This window comes from Chelonia mydas, chromosome 1 (assembly GCF_015237465.2).
Source record: "Chelonia mydas isolate rCheMyd1 chromosome 1, rCheMyd1.pri.v2, whole genome shotgun sequence".
Classification (NCBI taxonomy): Eukaryota; Metazoa; Chordata; order Testudines; family Cheloniidae; genus Chelonia; species Chelonia mydas.
The window spans coordinates 37,798,097-37,818,601 of NC_057849.1; positions in this window are offsets into that span (position 1 = coordinate 37,798,097).

The window sequence follows — 20,505 nt, forward strand, 5'->3', positions numbered from 1 at the left end:
GCAAAAGGGGAGGATAAAAAGAGGGAAGATATGAGAACTCAGAACAAAATTGAGATGTTGAGAACAAAATTAAGGAACCAAAGGACATGAAGAGAAGAAATTCTTGAATTGTCTATACACGAATATTAGAAGCCTGGGTAACAAACAAGAGGAAGTGGAATTGCTCATTTGCGAGCATAAATTTGATCTAGTTGGTATTACTGAAACCTGGTGGGATGATTCCCATGTTTGGAATGTTAAAGTTGATTTAGGAAGGATCAAGTGGACAAAAGGGGCACTCTGTGTCCAAAATGGCATTGCCTGTTTCCAAGTCACTAGTAACTTGGAAGAAAATTATCTTGAATGTTTGTGGCTGAATGTCCACACAGGTGAAGCACAAGGTGGTGTATGAGTTGATCTCTGCTACAGACCACAAAATCACACTAGGGAACAGGATGACTGCCTCCTTATGCACCTTATAATGTATAGGGAATAAAGCTGTGTGATCCTGGGGGGACTTCAGTTTGAGTGATACATGCTAGAGGTCTTGTGCTGCCAGTATTAAAACATCCTTGGACTTTCTAAACATTATAGATGGCAGTTTTCTAACTCAAAAAGTGTTGCAGCCACTTCATTAGTTCTTCATTAGACCTCGTCTTGACCGATAAAGAGAAACTGAACACAGAACTGAAAGTTCATGGTAGCTTAGGTACAAATGATCGTGACTTGATCACATTTATAATGTGCAAACTGAATAAAGCCCAGAACAGTAAATAAATAAATAAACACACACACACACACACACACACTGTTTAAAAAGAGCGGTTTCACAAAGCCAAATCAGCTGGGAGGAAAAATTTAATCAGAAAAATGTGAATGACAATCGGGAACCTTTGGAAAGACACATTACTAGAGGCCCACCCAGCCACAATCCCACAACCAAGGGACAATTGAAATGATAGAATTATCAGTAATAATGCAGAAAAGGCAGTGGTGTTCAATAAATATTTTTGTTCTGTATTTGGAAAAAAAATGAGACTACAGATGTTATAGGCTTCTCATGTGGTGATTCCATTCCACTAGTATCTCAGGAAGTATGTTAAACAGCAACTACTAGAATTAAACGCTTTAAAATAATCAGGTACAGATAACTTGCATCCAAGAATTTTAAGAGCTGGCTGAAGAGCTCTCTGGATGGTTAATATTGATTTTCAATATGTCTTAGTGCACTGGGAAGGTTCCAGAAGACTGGAAGAGAGCTAATGTGCCAATTTTTAGAATGGGTAAACAGGATGACCTGGGTAATTATAGGCCTATCAGCCTGATTTCAATCCCAAGCAAGATAATAGAGTGCCCAATATGGGTCTCTGTGAATAAAGAATTAAAGAAGAGTAATATAATTAATGCCAATTGACATGTGTTTATGGAAAATAGATCCTGTCAAATTAACTGGATGTCTTTCCCTCACCCCCCCCCCGATCCACCTGGTCGCAGTAAAAGAACTTTTCCTGCACCAGTGTGGAACTAAATAGTCTCCTCCTCTCTTTCAGTTACTGGTCGGGGGATGGTTCAATATCCCCATGCTGACCTGGTGTGAAGCTGCTGCAGCCAGCCGCTCTAGCGCTATATCCCTTAAAGGGGCCACACACCTTTTCCTACAAGCCAGACAACGTCTCCCACTATTTAATGTACAGTGAGATCATTTTGATCAGATTACAAGTTAGGTTGATAAAGATAATTGTGTTGACGTAATTTACTCACAGCTATTGTAAGGCATTTCACTTGGTACCATATGACATTTAATTAAAAAACTAGAACAATATAAAATTAATGTGGCATACAGTCAATGGATTAAAAACTGGCTTACTGATAAGCCTCAAAATGTATAATGGGAATCATCATCAAGCAGGTTTGTTTCCAGTGGGGTTCCACAACTATCAGTTCTTGGTCCTACCCTATTTAACATTTTTATCAATGACCTGGAAAAAAACAAAAATCACTGATAAAATTTGTAGATGATACAAAAATTGGGGGAATGGTAAATAATGAAGAGGTCACTGATTCAGAGCAATTTGGATGGCTTGGTAAACTGCGTGCAAGCAAACTATGAGTTTAATATGGCTAATTGGAGGGCTGGCTCTAGGCACCAGCAAACAAGCAGGAGCTTGGGGCAGCACATTCCTACTGGCGGCATTCCGGCGCCGGCCATGCTACCCCTAGAAATGTGCCCCCCGCCGCCCCAGCTCGCCTGCGCTCCGCCTGCTCCCTTGAGCACACTGCCGCCGTTTCACTTCTCCCCCTTCCCTCCCAGGCTTGCTGCGCGTGAAACAGCTGTTTCGCGCAGCAAGCCTGGGAGGGAGAGAGGGGAAGCCGAGCGGTGGCGCGCTCGGGGGAGGCGGTGGTGGTTGAGCGGAGGTGAGCTGGGGTGGGGAGCGGTTCCTTGACCCCCCCTCCCCGTTACTTCCTGCACTCCCCCCCGCTCACCTCCGCTCCGCCTGCTCCCCTGACCGCGTTGCCTCTCCCTCGCCTGAGAGGGAGGGGGGAGAAACGGAGCAGCAGCATGTTCAGGGGAGCAGGCAGAGTGGAGGTGAGCTAGGGTAGCGGTTGCAGGGGGGGAGAGCCACAGGAAGCAATGGGGAGGAAAATGCGGCATGCCCAGGGGAGGAGGCAGGGCCGGGGATTTGGGGAAGGGGTTGGGAATGGGTGGAGTTGGGGGGGGCATGAAAAAAAAGCAGGGGGTGGCCAAAATTTTTTTTTGCTTGGGGCAGCAAAAATCCTCAAGCCGGCCCTGGCTAATTGTAATTGAATACATCTGAGAACAAAGAGTGTAGGCCATACTTACTGGATGGGGACTGTGTCCTGGGAAGCAGTGACCCTAAAAACTGATTTGGGAATCATAGTGGATAATCAGCTGAACATGAGCTTCTAGTATGATGCTGTGGCCAGAAGGGTTAGTGTGATCCTGGGATGCATAAACAGAGGAATCTCAAGTAGCAGTAGAGAGGTTATTGGCTCTCTATATTTACTTCTGTATTGTTACTGCTGCTGGAATTGTGTGTCCAGTTCTGGTGCCCACAATTCAAGAAGGCTGGAGAGGGTTCAAAGAAGAGCCACCAGAATGATTAAAGGATTAGAAAACATGCCCTCTACTTATAGACTCAAGGAGCAAAAATCTATTTCTCTTAACAAAGACGGTTAAGGGGTGACCTGATTACAGTCTATAAGTATCTGCATGAGGAACAAATATTTAATTGTGGGCTCTTCAGTCCAGCAGAGAAAGGTATGACATGATTCAATGGCTGGAAGTTGAAACTAGACAAATTCAGACTGAAAATGAGGCATAAATTCTTAAAGGTGAGAGTAGTTAATCATTGGAACAATTTATCAAGAGCTGTTGTGGATCCTCCACCACTGACCATTTTTAAATCAAGATTGGATGCTTCTCTAAAAGATAAGTGCTAGAAATTATTTTGGGGAAGTCCTATGGCCTTTGTTATACAGGAGGTCAGACTAGATGATCGCGAAATGATGGTGCCTCCTGGCCTTGGAATCTATGAATAAAATAACATTAAAATCTAATTCGGCCTAACCGCTTTATCAATTGAAACTACGTTATCTTGGGGCTTGGTTTCTCATCCGAGACAAGCTAGTGCATGGTACTACCTTGTAAAATTAACTACAAGGATGCAAACTGTAGGGCAATGGCCACCTGAATATCTGAGACCAGAACCGAGCCTCTTTCTGTTATGACTAAACATAACATGGAGGAGTAGAGTATTTATTTTCCAGCATTTTTTTTTTGAAGTTACACCCTGCTAAACACTATACTAAATTTGTACGTGAAGATTGTGGTGAAGGGTGAGGAACTAATAGTGCTGGTCTCTGGCAGATTGTATGCATGTTTGCCTGTCAACACTGCATCCTGATCAACAGCCATTGGGCTTTTGCAGTGCTATACCTTTCCTTGCAGAAATTGCAAATGACTCCAACAGTGGTGGTTCTTTGGCTTGCATGTGCGTAAATGGGGACTAGGAGGAAACTACAACATTCATTTTTCACTTCTGACCTGGGACAGCGTACTCCCTTGGGTGTGTCTATAGAAAAGGTGAGTATACCTAACTCACTAGGCCATCAGTCCTCAGTGTTGCTCGCTTGTTTTTATTTTATATATATTTATTTTCTTTTTATATATATATATAAAAACATTTAACCGGTTCAGTGGAATGTGGATTTGAAAATGAATTACGGCAGAAAGAAACGCTGTTCCTCATGCTAAAAGTTGTCAAACATCTCCAGCTTCAATGAATATACCTGGAGGAAAGCATGCCTTGTGCTACTCAGGGAGCAGATGTCCTCCACCTTTCATAGTTGCTGATATGGCCCATGGCATGGTAGTATGTGAGCACCCCCCAAACATTAATGAATTTGTCTTCACTGTATTGTCGAAGAAATTAAAATCCTCATTTTGCAGATGGGGAACTGAGGTACACAGCAGTTAAGAGACTCACTGAAGGTTGCAGCAAAAGTCTTTGACAAGCAGGAATTGAACCTGGGTCTTCCAAGTCTCAGATCGGCGCCTTAACCTCAACACTCCTTCCTCACTTCCCCTCCCCTGCACAAGTGATTCCTGCTCCTAACAGAGCTCCATGGCCCTTAGAAAGTGTGGTCAGTCTGCCTAGGCCATCCTGCACAGCTGTGGTCTGCAGCATGTGCTCAGGGGAATGGGTGGCTTTGCTCCTTTTTTGGAGCAGTAGCAAATATGTTCCCAGGCAAGTGGCACAGCTCTACTCGGGTATTTGCAATGCTGTGTCCTCCCACAGAGCTCAGACTCATAAGGACACATGTTGTGTCTGCCTAGGATAGAAGGCAAAACAAAACAAACAAACAAAAAAAGGATTGTGGTACAGCCCATTGAATTCTGAATACAAAAACCAGAGCAACATCTTAATATAGTGCAAGTGACTCTGTAGTTTCCCATATTCCTGAAATCGTGATGAAATTTGGTAAAAGGCACAAGAGAAAAATGTCAATTCCTCATGGTTATTTGTCTGCATCACTAAGTTTGGCATGATAGATGTTTACCTCTCATGATTGCTACAGTAGGGGTGTTAGGCAGAGCTTAGTTGAACCTTGAACCCCAACCGGACTGCACGTTTCTTGATCTAGCTGGTCCTTAGGGTTTCTCACTTTCAAGGGAACTAAAGTTAAAATTGACAGCAAATTTTAATAGAAAAACCTGTCATCTTTCTGCCCACATTTCTTCTGCTCTCTAGATCTCCTGGTATTATTTATCTGTCCTCATTGGTGTTTGCTACTCATCGCAATTCGGTGAATTAGGTGAATTAATTGCTCTCAGAAGACGTGTTTCAGTTTTCCTTTTAGAAACGCTAATAAAATGTCAGGCCAGTTTGAATATATTCAGTCTCATAAATTACAGAAGTTGCTTTCACACAAAGCTTTGACTTGCCCAACGTGAACATATTTTTAAAAAAAGTAAGGCTCTTGCCAAACTTTAAAGGTAAATGCTGGATGTTCACAACATGCAATTAAAAAAGCTTAATGCAGAAAACAGATTCTTATCAGGCTGAGTGACTGAATATATTGCCCTGATTAAATCAGAGTGCAGCTGTAGAAAAGTTGCTGAATTCCATGCATACCTAGTGCATTGCCTATCATCTATCTTCAGCAAAGAGGCTCTTCATCAGATTTAGTCTTGGAAAATGAGCACTTACATTACACTAGGCTATCTGATATCACATTTACCCAGGAGTGGAATCTTTTGGCTAGGTGCCATCTCATAAGCTTTGCACAGCATCTTAGCCTTGTTTTGTCTATAAAATATGGATACGTTTAATTAAACTGAATTAGTTTTGCTGAACAACATTTGAAATCCTTTCAAGTTCAGAAATAGCCTTGGCTAGATTTCAGTCTGGAATTCCGCTGAAGGACGCCAAATGAGCAGTATTTTCCTAATCAAATATTCTGAGTTCTACAGTCAGAAACGTATTACTTTACATGGCCTTCAAATGTCACAAAACAAATTCAGGCTTCCCTGCCTTTATATATGCAGTGTGTCCCTCTGATCTTGATTTTAAAAGTCTGCGTAAGTAAATGTATGTAAAGGCAGAGCTGGTACCAATTTGGGGCGTCTTGTTTATATGAAAACAGTATATACATCTAAGGTGAAATGGCTATTCCGCTCATTTTTCATAAGTCTACTATATATCAATTACATTGCACGTTGTCATAGAGTCTAGGAGTGCTGCCAACTTGGTACATTTTAATAGCGATAATCATTTAATCTTTCACAGCAATTTTATATGCTTGTACTGAAATGCTACTTGGTTTTTATTCCACATTATAAAAATTCTTATTTAAACCGGGTGATTGGCATATGGCTGAAAGATGTTCGGATGCCAGTAAGAATAGTTCAAGAGCTTTACAACATGAGCTTAAAAGTCAACACAGATATCTTACTAATCTTTTCTGAACAGAGTGATCTTTTTTTTATGTTAATGTCTTGAATACAGTATTTAATTAGAGATGTTCCCAGACCTTAGTGTAGAAATATTTGGTTTTTTAAAAGGAGAACTTTAAGATTACAGTTCTTACAAGAGGCTTATTAATATCTGAATTATTTCCTATAGCAGTAAGAAGGTGCATTTCTTACAGAAAACATACTCAATTGCACTGAATGCTTTGGTAATGGACTTTAGCTCGATTCCCCACCCTTATAATACAAGGGCCGCCAACAGGCGGATAGGTATTACAGGTGTCTTGGTCTGAGCATGGATCTTACAATCTTGACAATGTTGCAGCTAGAGACAGAGTAGAGTGTTGCTACCATACCATAAGTAACTTCTTTCCCAATTAAGTATTGAGAGAAGTAAAGTCCTTAAACCTTCTAACCTAAGGAGTAAGGGAGCCATGAGAAATAGGCTGCATAAGGAGCAGACCTTGCCTGACCAACTTGATTGCTTTTTTGATTAGCATTGCAAAGTTAGCGGATGAAGGGAAATCAGTCCATGTACTTTTGGAATTATTTCATACTGTCCCACAAAATACTCCACACTCAAATAAATCCTCGTCTACTTGGAAATGGACAGCACTGCATGGAGTGAAAATTGGCTGACTGGCCACAGGCGAAAGGTTACAATCACTAGCAAGGTGTCTAGCTAGATCCTGTGACATCAGGATCTTTTAAAATATCTTCCTTAGTGATTCAGAAAAGAAAGTAAAGAGCATGTTAATGAAATTCTCTCATGATACTAAATTTGGAGGACTGCTGTAGACCAGTGAGGACAGATCTCTAATACAGAGACCCTACTCTCAGTGTCCATAACACACACACAAAACTCTCTTCCTTTAAGAACAAAATACCACAATTCTTAGCCTGAGCTTCCTGCTTCTAGGGCTTTTCCCTGCAAGACCTCGTCTCCCCTCTCCCCCATCCCTCTGACTCAGATACATGCAAACATTGTTTATACTCCCAGTTTGGGACTGCTAAGAGCTACCTGCTGTGAGGGAATCAGTAAAGAGCCATATATATCCATGCAGGCTCTTGGCGCCTGATATCCTCTCATATGCAGGAAAAATCTGAGTTTATACAGCTGGGGGGAAAATAATCCAAAACACTGAGATTTAATAGGAGAAAGAAACTTGGAAAGTAGTAAATCTGAAAGAGACTTAGGGTGACTGTGGACAGCAAATTAGACATTTTGAAGGAGAAGGTAGTTAAGGACATTGAAGTCAATGGCAAATGGGACAAAATATAACATGGTTTTACAAAAGGTAGATCGTGCCAAACCAACCTGATCTCCTTCTTTGAGAAAGTAACAGATTTTTTAGACAAAGGAAACGCAGTGGATCTAATTTACTTGGATTTTAGTAAGGCGTTTGATACTGTGCCACATGGGGAATTATTAGTTAAATTGGATAAGATGGGCATCAATAGGAAAATTGAAAGGTGGATAGGGAATTGGTTAAAGGGGAGACTACAATGGGTCCTATTGAAAGGTGAACTGTCAAGCTGGAGGGAGGTTACCAGTGGAGTTCCTCAAGGATCAGTTTTGGGACCAATCTTATTTAATCTTTTTATTACTGACCTGGGCACAAAAAGTGGGAGTGTGCTAATAAAGTTTGCGGATGATACAAAGCTGGGAGGTATTGCTAATTTAGAGAAGGACAGGGATACCCTACAGGAGGATCTGGATGACCTTGTAAACTGGAGTAATAGGAATAGGATGAAATTTAATAGTGAGAAGTGTAAGGTCATGCATTTAGGGATTAATAACAAGAATTTTAGTTATAAGCTAGGGACGCATCAACTAGAAGTAACGGAGGAGGAAAAGGACCTTGGAGTATTGGTTGATCATAGGATGACTATGAGCCGCCAATGTGATATGGCTGTGAAAAAAGCTAATGCGGTTTTGGGATGCATCAGGAGAGGTATTTCCAGTAGGGATAAGGAGGTTTTAGTACCATTATACAAGGCACTGGTGAGACCTCACCTGGAATACTGTGTGCAGTTCTGGTCTCCCATGTTTAAGAAGGATGAATTCAAACTGGAACAGGTACAGAGAAGGGCTACTAGGATGATCCAAGGAATGGAAAACTTGTCTTATGAAAGGAGACTCAGGGAGCTTGGCTTGTTTAGCCTAACTAAAAGAAGGTTGAGGGGAGATATGATTGCTCTCTATAAATATATCAGAGGGATAAATACCAGAGAGGGAGAGGAATTATTTAAGCTCGGTACCAATGTGGACACAAGAACAAATGGATATAAACTGGCCACTAGGAAATTTAGATTAGAAATTAGATGAAGGTTTCTAACCATCAGAGGAGTCAAGTTTTGGAATAGCCTTCCAAGGGAAGTAGTGGGGGCAAAAGATCTATCTTGCTTTAAGATTAAACTCGATAAGTTTATGGAGGAGATGGTATGATGGGATAACATGGTTTTGGTAATTAAATATTCATGGTAAATAGGCCCAATGGCCTGTGATGGGTTATTAGATGGGGTAAGATCCAAGTTACCCGGGAAAGAATTTTCTGTAGTATCTGGCTGATGAATCTTGCCCATATGCTCAGGGTTTAGCTGATCGCCATATTTGGGGTCGGGAAGGAATTTTCCTCCAGGGCAGATTGGAAGGCCCTGGAGGTTTTTCGCCTTCCTCTGTAGCATGGGGCACGGGTCACTTGCTGGAGGATTCTCTGCTCCTTGAAGTCTTTAAACTACGATTTGAGGACTTCAATAGCACAGATATAGGTGTGAGGTTTTTTTGTAGGAGTGGTGGGTGAAATTCTGTGGCCTGCGTTGTGCAGGAGGTCAGACTAGATGATCATAATGGTCCCTTCTGACCTAAATATCTATGAATCTATGAATAATGTGAAATAAGAGCAGCACAGTTTGGGACTGCATATGCTGAGACACTGTGTCACAAGACAGGAAGGTGATTCTTCCTTTCTATATTATTGTTAATAATATCTATTTGTATTATTGTAATACCCAGACCCCATTGTGCTAGGCGCTGTACAAACACAGAACAAAAGACAATCCCTGCCCCAAAGAACTTACAATTCAAGTATAGGAGAAGAGACAACAGAGGGCTACAGACTTAGGGGCGAGTACAAGGAAACAACGAGACCTTATTGGTCAGCATTGTTGGCAGCGATCCTGCACACCAGTGGCTGAACTATTGTCAAGTTGTTTTCGTAGGTATCCCAGCAAAGGAGAATGTTAAGGATGGATCTGAAGGACAACGAGGCAGCTTTGCAGATGGATTATGGGGAGCTACTCCCAAGGGTAAGGGATAGCATGGCAGAAACCACAGTGGTGCTTGTTTGAAAATTTCACTGGGCAATGGAGGCTGGCATGATGGGCCCATTGGGGGGGGGAGTCAGCATCTCAGTAGTGAATGTGAATGAGGGAACTAGGGTGGGGATAGGCTATAAAGGGCCTTCAAAGTAAAAACAAATATCTTGTGTATATGTGTAGGTGTGTGTATAAGCACGCGCACACACACACACACGTACTCTGGTATAACCCCAGCTATTATTTGGGAGTTGTGGAGAAACTTCTGTACAAGGAAAGATGATTTTAAAACACAGTAGCATAGAAAATGTGCTAGGCACCGTTCCGACATAATCCCCGCACTGAAGGACTTGCCATGTAGAAAGACAGGCAAAAACCAGGTGAAGCACAAGAGAGGTTTGTTTAGCTTCAGTTTTTTAAACTTAATATATACGATTGCCAACTGCTCCTTATTCTGTTGGTTTTGTTCTATCAAAGGCCACTGTTTTTATTCTTATACATGGTATTTAAATACAGGCCAGCATTGTCTTTTTTTGGGCAGGGGCATTGTTTTGACAAATATTTAGTTATGTTTACCCCTTGCCTGTGTATTAAATCTTGTCTTCTTTCTATTTATATTGATAACACTTGTCTATTTATTTATTTTATTGTGCCTTTTTTCAAACGTTAATTTTTCTTAACTTCTAGGCTATTCTTATTTTAAATTCATTTCATTTTATTTGTATTTGTTTATTTTATCATTTTTAACTTTGCCTGTTCTCTGTTTTTATTTTGTTTTAACCAAGAGGGTTGTGATTTTTTTTCTTCAACCCAATGGGAGGGGAAACAACCAAAAATCAAATATCTATTAAATGAAACACACAGCGTATTTTAGAGTATCTAAATCACTTTGTAAGCATATTTATTCCTCAAACTTAAGAAGGTGCACACATGCTGCAGGATGAAAAGCTTGCAATTTGTTAAATAAAACACAAGAACACAGTAATCCAGTCCGCTATCTACTAATTAGTCCTATTACTCTTTTACACCTTCTCTTAATGCTGGAACACTTTTTTGAACTGAATTGCTTCTTCAGGATCTAATTTCAGCCTATCCAATCCAAACATGTTACAACTCTTCGGTCGCTTCAGTGACTTGACATCCCCAATTTTCCACCATTTTGTTGCAGCAAGTTTGACCAAATCTATCTTCCTTGAACCATAGATTGGAGGTAGAGATCTGGATCTTCAGCTGTAAATGCTAGAAGTGAAGGGAGGAATTCAGGATTATGTCCCATCAACTATGTTTCAGCCTTCCTCTGTGTAGCGGCTGCTCTCATTCCTCCCAAGCAGCTGGGGCCTGAAAGGGCTGAGAATTCCTCGCCCATATAGTGTGGGCTGCATGGGGGGGCATGACCTCAAGGCATCTGGTGACTGGAGAGTGCAGCTGGTCCCTCTCCCTTGTCCAATCCATAGAAAAGTTAAGAGTTAACTCTGTGAAATGTAGCTGATCAACTAACTGTGAGAGGAAGGTCACAAATGGAGTGAACACTAAAGGGCGAGCAAAATTCCTTCGTATAATAAAAAGGACTAATTAAGAGCTAGCTTTAATAAAATTAAGAAATCGGGCTGAATACCACATGGGCTATTCAGTGCGAGCTGAGTGAAAGTCTAGATTAGGGAAATAGTTTGTTTAGAAATGGCTAACATCTTAAAACACTAGTGTGCACACGTCTAATACCTTTCACTGTATGGTAGCTGGGGGGTAGTTTACTAGGCTCCCTCTTGGGATGAGCCGGGCCAGCTATAACACTTCTAAAGGTGTTTAAACCCTGTCTATGCTGCTGGTTTAATATGCATTCATTAAAATATTGTAGCTAACACATTTTTAAACACCATCTATTTATCTAGTCTCAGCTTAGGCTGTGGACTAGTCTCAAAAGAAGAGCAGCAGAAGCCCTATCACTTAGCTCTTGGCTAGACAGAACAATAGACAATTTACAGTCAGAACAGCCCTGCCGGGATATGGAGACAGGCTATATGGTCTCTTCCATTTCTAGAGGCTGGTTCTAGACCTCCGTGCACTGCAGAACCAGTCCAGGTAATCCCATGACAGTGTTCAAAGCTGCAATGTGAGAGAGAGGGGAGACCCGAAATCCTGGCTCTGTTCCAACTACATTGAATTAACTCTGCTGGCTTTATCTCCTAGCTCAACCAGATATGTCACCTGCCTTCCTTTGGATCTCCTGACTTTTCTGGTACAACGATGAAGAAAAAGTGCACTCAGGATTGGGAAGCAGAGACAATTTAGAACAGTGCATGGGGTTAGGTAGAGAACAAGCTAGAAAATATAGAGCGAGGGGAGAGGAAGAATGGTCCAGTGGTTAGTGTTAGGCTGGGACTTGAGGGACCCACATTCAATTCCCTGCTCTGCCACAGACTCCCTATGTGATTTGGGGTCAGTCAATTAGCTTTAGCACCAGTTCACCATGTGTAATATGGTGATTGTGAGGCACTCAAATTCTAAACAATCGTGGCAAAGGGGCTAGAAAGATCCAGATACATCAGGAAAAAGGGGAGTGGAGAAAGGCTGGAAAAGAACAAGGAAACACAAGGGAGCTTATGTATAAAATAGACGAGGAAGTGAGGCAATGAGAGGATGGGGCCTGCATCTGAATCTTGTCCTGGACACTGCAAGGCTTGGCTAGGGTCTAAATGACTTCAGCTTTAGCAGTTTGGTGTTCCCCACTTCCATTTCAGCTATGTTTGGGTTTGCTGTTATTTATTGCTGCATGCCGACATTGTACTTGGTGCTGTCCAAACATTTAAGGAGGCACCGTCTCAACCCAAGAGTTTACCATCTAGTTCTTGGGTAGTCAATAGGTGGACCAGGGGCCAAATCCGGACTGCCAGATGCTTTTGAATGGAGCCCGAAATCTTTTTAATTACTTATTATCATTATTGTTAATATTTTTGTATTATTTTCTCTGGAGTCTGGACCTTGACTGTACCTTGACCAAGAACTTTGAACCTTGACAAAAAAATAATTGATTATCCCTGCCTAGTTCAAAGACACTGTGAAAATGGTGCTGAAATCTTGGAGCCTCACAGAGATCCTTTCTAGGCAAAAAATAAAGTAAAAGTCTATTACAAATTAACTAATGTTGAAAACACAACCAAGGAAAATGAGTGAGTGACTGCATGAAATGGAAACAGATTATTATATAGAGCTTCAGAAAATAGAAGGAAACCAGACTGGTAAAATCAAAGAGAAATAGCTGAGGTATAATTGGCAACGTTGGTTTTTGAAAACAAAAAAGTGTAACATGAGAACGTAGCTCAGACTTTGTGTCAGAAATCCTGTATCTCTGGGGGGAATTAAATGACCATTACTTGTAACATTTCTAAATATCACTGCACGCCAGCTGCAGAATGCAGTGCAGCTATGGAAGAAGCCTGAGTCCTAACAACATCCTGCAGTGATGTGCTATAAAAGTGGTGTTTCGGAGGCAACCTTGGACACCTCATTGGTCAGAGTGAGCTAGTGAACTCATCCCAGCTTGTCACACTCTAACAAGCACTGTTCGATTCGGTAATCGCAAGGGTGAATACGAACATCTGCTGTCTCTCTGAGTCATGCCGTGGTGTGTCACGCCTCCCTGAACACAGAACAAAATGACAACAGTGCAGGAGAGGCTGCTGCTCTCAGGAGTGTCTCACCTTGACAACAGCGGTGCAGCCAAGTAGTTACTGGCAAAGAGAGCAAACTGCTGCCATCAAATTACACAAGTCTTTTATGCAGCTATTTAATGTTGGATTCAATTAAAATAATTAAAACAAAGCCAAAGCTGGCTGTTCAGGTGAACGCTGCGTCAGAGAGGCCCTCAGCTGCTGCTAAGTAAATGGAAGATTTGTATAGCAATGTGAGCCCTAAGCTGTCACTCTGGCTACTGTACTTTATGTATTTTAGAGTGGAAAAATCTGTCTTATAACCTACCATGTAAGGAGGTAGCCTAATGGTTTAACAGTATCATTTATTTAGATTTAGATGTACATGCCTTTAAAAGGAGCACCTTCCCTTTGCAACTGCACTTGACTATTCTGAAATAGAACCACAAATGTAGAGCTGGACCGGATCTTGAGAAGTCTTCATGTCCAGCCCCTGCGCTGAGACAGGACCAGCGAAAGTTAGACCATCCCTGTCAGGTGTCTGTCTAACCTGTTCTGAAAAACCTCCAGTGATCCAATTCCACAATCTCCCTTGGAAGCCTATTCCAGAGCTTAACTACCCTTATAGTTAGAATGGTTTTTTTTCTAATATCTAACCTAAATTTCCATTGCTGCAGATTAAGTCCATTACTTCTTGTCCTACCTTCAGTGGTCTGTGAGAAATAAAGTGATGGGGTAGCTCCCTTTGACGGACACCCAGCCAGTTAGCTGTAAAATCCCTCTTGGTAGCTGTTCTTTACTTGCTTTACCTGTGAAGGGTTAAAAAGTCCCCCAGGTAGAGAACAGTTACCAAGAGGGATTTTACAGCTAACTGGCTGGCTGGATGTCCATCAAAGGGAGCTATTCCCCCACTTTATTTATCACATGGACACAGGGAACAATTGACTGCCATCTTCTTTAAAACATATTTGAAGACTGGGAGATATTGTCTCAGTTTACAGATGAGGAACTGAGGCACATAGAGGCTAAGTGATCTGCCCAAGGTCACACAGGTAGTCTGTGGCAAGAGCATGGACGTGAACCTGGAGTTCCAAAGTCCTTGGCTGGCATCCTAGCCACTGGATCATTCTTCCTGTCCCAAAAAATTTCACATTTGGCCTCAGGTTAATCAGAAAAGTTTGCAGGGCAAAGGGAGACTGTTACATGTAGACCTGCTTGAATTACTGTTCATTCCAATAGTACACATGGCTCGTCAGCTCCCCTTGTCACTATCAAATCAATCCTTCTTGTCTTTGAATGTATCGTTTCAGTATTCATTGACCAGTGGGTAGGGCTAGGGTTAGCCTAAGAGGGCTATATTAACTGTTTGCCTTGATTATTCTCTTATTTATCAGTCATGTACATTAATGTGGTATTTTTTCTGCTCCCTGACTGGATGATGGACACTTTTTAAATACATGAGCAGCAAATAGTGCCCTTCTGGTACGAGATATTTGGACAAAAAAAATCATTTACGCTAAAAATTAGGAATTTTTGTGGGGGAGTAACACTTACCTGAATGTTCAGCAGGTATCTGCATCATTTAGTTACTCTACAAACCAAGCCTACGTTAAATGAACAGAAATATAACAGTCTAAACAGTGGTTCGATGTGAACTTGCTCTTTCAAACCTATATTTATTGTTCTTTGGCTATGACTCACTAGCGGAGGAAATGGGGGATGCTGCAGCTAACATTTCCCATGTCCGTAGGAAAAGATGATTGAATTCAACATTGTCAGAATACAACACTAACTAATTATGGCTTTGTGTTTGCATCCAGCCAACAAGTGCGAGCCTGGAAACCAGTGGCTACACCCTAACATTCTTGGGCGTTTGGTTCAAGCCATTAAAGAGACAAGAGCAAACAACCACACCATAAATCCTTGCCCCTAAGCTAGCTCGGGTTATTCAGATCCATAGTTTCGACATGGCCCTGTCTTCTGCAGTTTCCACGATATGCTATGCATCCGATGAAGTGAGCTGTAGCTCACGAAAGCTCATGCTCAAATAAACTGGTTAGTCTCTAAGGTGCCACAAGTACTCCTTTTCTTTTTACTCAGTTCATTAAAATTTATCTGAGCTTTATAAAAACACCGGTTGGTATCATGTTCATGAACATGAGAGATACATTTTAAATAGCAAAGGAAGAGGAGGCTGAATTGGATCATGCTGTTCACACTGTGTTGCCTAGTGATTGTACTATATAAAATGATGAAGAATAATTGAAACAACCACTACTCCAAGCACTGTAAATATAGAAGGAATCCGCTTCTGATAGGTTTATTCCAGTGGTTCTCAAACTATGGATTGGGATCCCAAAGTGGGTCCGGACCCCATTTTAATGGGATCAGCAGGGCCAGCATGAGACTCACTGAAGCCTGGGGCTTAAGCTGAAGCTTGAGGGCTTCAGGGCAGCGGGGCTGGGGCAGGGACTTGGGCTCTGGCCTCACCCTTGCCCAGGATGGTGGGGCTTGGGCTCCAGCCCCCGTCCAGGTCATGTAGTAATTTTTGTTGTCAGAAGGGGGTTACGGCACAATCAAGTTTGAGAACCGCTAGTTTAGTCTATTCCTTATATCAGCCTCATAGTATCAGAGAGCTTGCCGTAATGTGTTAAGTGATGTGACCAATATCTGTCACTTGTGGTTCATTCTCTCTCCTCGTCTTCTCAGTTCCTGAGTGTGAAAGATGTACTGGACTCAGAACTTTATTGATAATTTGGGCCTGGAGCCAGTTCAAGAGGATCCTTCCAAGAATCTTACCAGTCATGGAGAGAAAGGAGATGGCGCAATAATTACCACAGTCACTTTTTGAGCCTTTGCATTTATAGACTGTAATGATATTGGCATCTTTCTGTTGTTGAAGCCAGATATGTGAGAAGAATTCAGAAAGCTTATCACTGAGAACATTATCTCCATGTTTGAAAACTTCAGCTGGAATGGCATCAGGACCAAGAGAGCCTTGTTTGTTGTTTTTTCATTGCTTGTACAGATGTCAACACTTCAGATTGTATGGGTGGTTTGGCAAGTATGTTAGACATAGGCAGTTTGCAGACATTATCCAGGAACCCATCGGACAGTACATAGACAATTAAGTAACTCATTAAAGTGACCAGTTACCCAATTGCCAGGCTAAATGAGTCTCACCAGGCCAGCCAGCACCCCATTAGCCAGGACATTTGGGAATAGATCCCTGTAGGCCTTTCTGGCTACCATATAGGCCTGGAGAGAATAGCTCGGCAACCATACTTTACCCTAAGGGCAAAGCAATCCCCAACCTGGTCTGTTTCCTTCCTGTGGAGGAAGGGTTGGACTTGTGGGAGGCACATCCATAGATTCCTCACGTTTGGGTCCAAAGATAACAGCCAGTGCTGCCAGAATTGTCAGTGCAAGGGAAATAACTTGGTTTCTTTAGATATTTGATGGAATCTTTTCTGTTTATTTGACATGATTGATTGGCTGACCCAGGCTGAGTTGTAAGCTTGTGTGTTTCAATGATAGGCTTTTGTATCACATTATAGGGAGTGCTTGCTGCTAGGATAAGGATCTCAAATGATCAAATAGAACTATCTGCATAGTGTTATAAATATTTAAAATAGCCTTTAAAAATCCCACTCATTCTATTTTTGCATTGAATATTCAAGGAAACTGCATTACAGCATGTCCCCCACAAGTAACTTCCTCTGTATGTAGCAATCAGCAGTCATTACTTCATGCCTAACTGTCAGCTGCTAAAGTTTTCTTTCCGCCAGTCAAGTTGAAAAGCATTACGAGAAGCAGTTTTTCAAAGCGAAACGGAGATGGTGAGCACATCTCCCCAGCACTGCATAGAGGTGATATTAGCGAGCCATCCTGCCTGCAGCTAATACATACGGCTACACCAGCTACTGGAAGCTGGGACCTCCAAAGGAGATAATGACAACTGGAAGTCACAAATTCTGAGCTTTTCACTAGGGAAACAAACATGCCTCAGTTCAAGTCACCTTCCTCCTCCTCTGCCATACCCCATTTAAAATTCTTGTCCTTGCCATCAAGGTCTTCAACTTCACTCCTCCCTGTTTTTCCACCCTATTCATTTCCGTTGTCACCCCCTTCCTCTCTGTCTGTGTCCACAGCCTTGACATCACATTCATCCATTTCTCCCACAAGCAGCTTCATGCTTTTTTTACATAGTGCCCAACATGTAATGTCTGTCCTTGATTAGTCTAGTGAACTGTCCCTCTCTCTTCACTGAAAGTTCTCTACTCCTGCAATGGTGACAACTAGTCAGTCAGCAATATTCCCAATTTATATCTCTATCTTCCTTATTGTATAGCTGTATGAAATACTAAAACTTTGCATAGCCACCATGATGCTGCACACACTTCAGCTGAGTAACTCTGGGACATGTATTGCAGTGACTTTTGTCCTTCCTTGTGGCACCTCTGTTCTATTCATTGTAACCTTTACTCACCAGATCATTTGAAATGTGGATCATGAGGTCGTTTCGGGCAGAGGCTTCTGGGAAGCACCCAGCACACCTGTGGATGCTATAAAATAATAAGTTATTCCCTGATAATGCTACAGTTTATGGTGTATTCTTTGCTTCTCTTTGTGGAAAGAATTAACCACATTATCTGTACATTTCCATTACTCTCACTAAGATAGATACTTTCCAAATACAGAGGGAAACAGTCCCTGCGCTAAAGCGCAAACATGGCAAATGCTGTGCTTATTCGACAAGCATATACAAAAAGGATTTTTAAGTGATCCGAAGTATTTATTGTGTAACAGTAACTGCAATGCATGGAAATGGACATTTATCAGCTGTACTTGGATGGAGGGAAAAAACTACATTTTACGGAATGTCTATTGAACTACCATACCATTAAGAAACCCGTGATCTCTATTAGTTTAATGGGCGATTAAGATGTAAAGAGCAATTTTAGTGTTATGTAGGAATGTTAATGAAAATCTGTCTGGTGCAGCTCATTTCAATTAAAAAAAGGTATTCCAGCTGCCATTTGCCCAGCTGGGCTTCAGCTGCGGATAATAAAAATGTGAAGCTGAGGAGCTTAAATTGCTTGCTTTGCTCTGCTCCGAGAAGGAATAAATATTACACCCATTTGACTGACAGAGAAACTCACCCCAGGTCACTGAGTCACTGACAGAGCTGAGAATAGACTCCAGGCATTGAAATATAGCAGCCCAGCAACAATGCATCACAACGCTGCCTCCTCCTTCTCCTCACAAAGATAAAGTCCATGTTTCTGTCGTTAGCACCTTCTGCTCTAGTTAACATCTACTGATGCGCACCAGAGAGATTAAAAATGGATAGTTCTGCCCCTATCCGACAGTGGAGAATAACCAGGTCAACAAGTACCTGCCTCCGCAGCTCTCTGATTACAATATTGTCATTTTGATTTTCCTACTCACAATACTGCTTAAAGAGTGCTAAGCACTTTCAAAGACATCAAAAATACAGACAGTTGGATCTTGGAAAGCTAACTGCATCCATGGAAGTCATTGGTAAGATTTCCATTGATTCCAATTGGAGCCAAGTTAGGCCAAGCCTCAGTGCTTTTTGGAAATGCCACCCTCAGCCCGAGATTCAAATAGTTTGCAATGTATGAGCCCAACTGTGCAATCTTTATTCACCCCGTGTCAAGGTTCCTCCCCCACTCTGAACTCTAGGGTACAGATGTGGGGACTTGCATGAAAAACCTCCTAAGCTTATCTTTACCAGCTTAGGTCAAAACTTCCCCAAGGTACAAAATATTCCACCCTTTTGTCCTTGGATTGGCAGCTACCACCACCAAACGAATACTGGTTACTGGGGAAGAGCTGTTTGGACACGTCTTTCCCCCCTAAATACTTCCCACAACCTTGCACCCCACTTCCTGGACAAGGTTTGGTAAAAAGCCTCACCAATTTGCCTAGGTGACTACAGACCCAGACCCTTGGATCCTAAGAACAATGAACAATCCTCCTAACACTTGCACCCCCCCTTTCCAGGGAAATGTTGGATAAAAAGCCTCACCAATTTGCATAGGTGACCACAGACCCAAACCCTTGGATCTGAGAACAATGAAAAAGCATTCAGTTTTCTTACAAAAAGACTTTTAATAGAAATAGAAGTAAATAGAAATAAAAAAAAAAGATCCCCCCTGTAAAGTCAGGATGGTAGATACCTTACAGGGTAATTAGATTCAAAACATAGAGAATCCCTCTAGGCAAAAAACCTTAAGTTACAAAAAAGATACACAGACAGAAATAGTTATTCTATTCAGCACAATTCTTTTCTCAGCCATTTAAAGAAATCATAATCTAACATGTACCTAGCTAGATTACTTACTAAAAGTTCTAAGCTTCATTCCTGGTCTATCCCCGGCAAAGACAAAATATAGACAGACACACATACCCTTTGTTTCTCTCCCTCCTCCCAGCTTTTGAAAGTATCTTGTCTCCTCATTGGTCATTTTGGTCAGGTGCCAGCGAGGTTACCTTTAGCTTCTTAACCCTTTACAGGTGAGAGGAGATTTCCTCTGGCCAGGAGGGATTTTAAAGGGGTTTACCCTTCCCTTTATATTTATGACACCCCGGGTAGCACTTATTGATGCGAGTGGCTCCACTGAGTTTAGGGCCCTGTGTTTAGGCATAGCATTACAAGTGATAACAGACAAGTGGGCTGCCCCTACACTAGCCTTGTTGGGGAAAGCTGCCTTTGTTTCACCATTGGTGGTGCAGGTCTAGTGGTAATAGCAGACAAGGAGCTTGCGTTTTTACCACCGTGTTGCCTAACCCTGCTCAGAGCAGATCTAGACAACATGATGGTAAAAACATCCATGGAGATTTCCCATAGAAGTCTAGTGTAGATAAGCCCTTGGATGGTAGGAGGAAGGGAGAACAATGATTACTATTAAGCCCATAGGAGTGCTTGTTTACCTATGTACTCATCATGCTGGTAAGGACAAGGTTGATTCAGAGATTCCAAAGTGAAAAAGGACCAGTGTGATCATCTAGTCTGACCTGCTGTATAACACAGGCCATAGG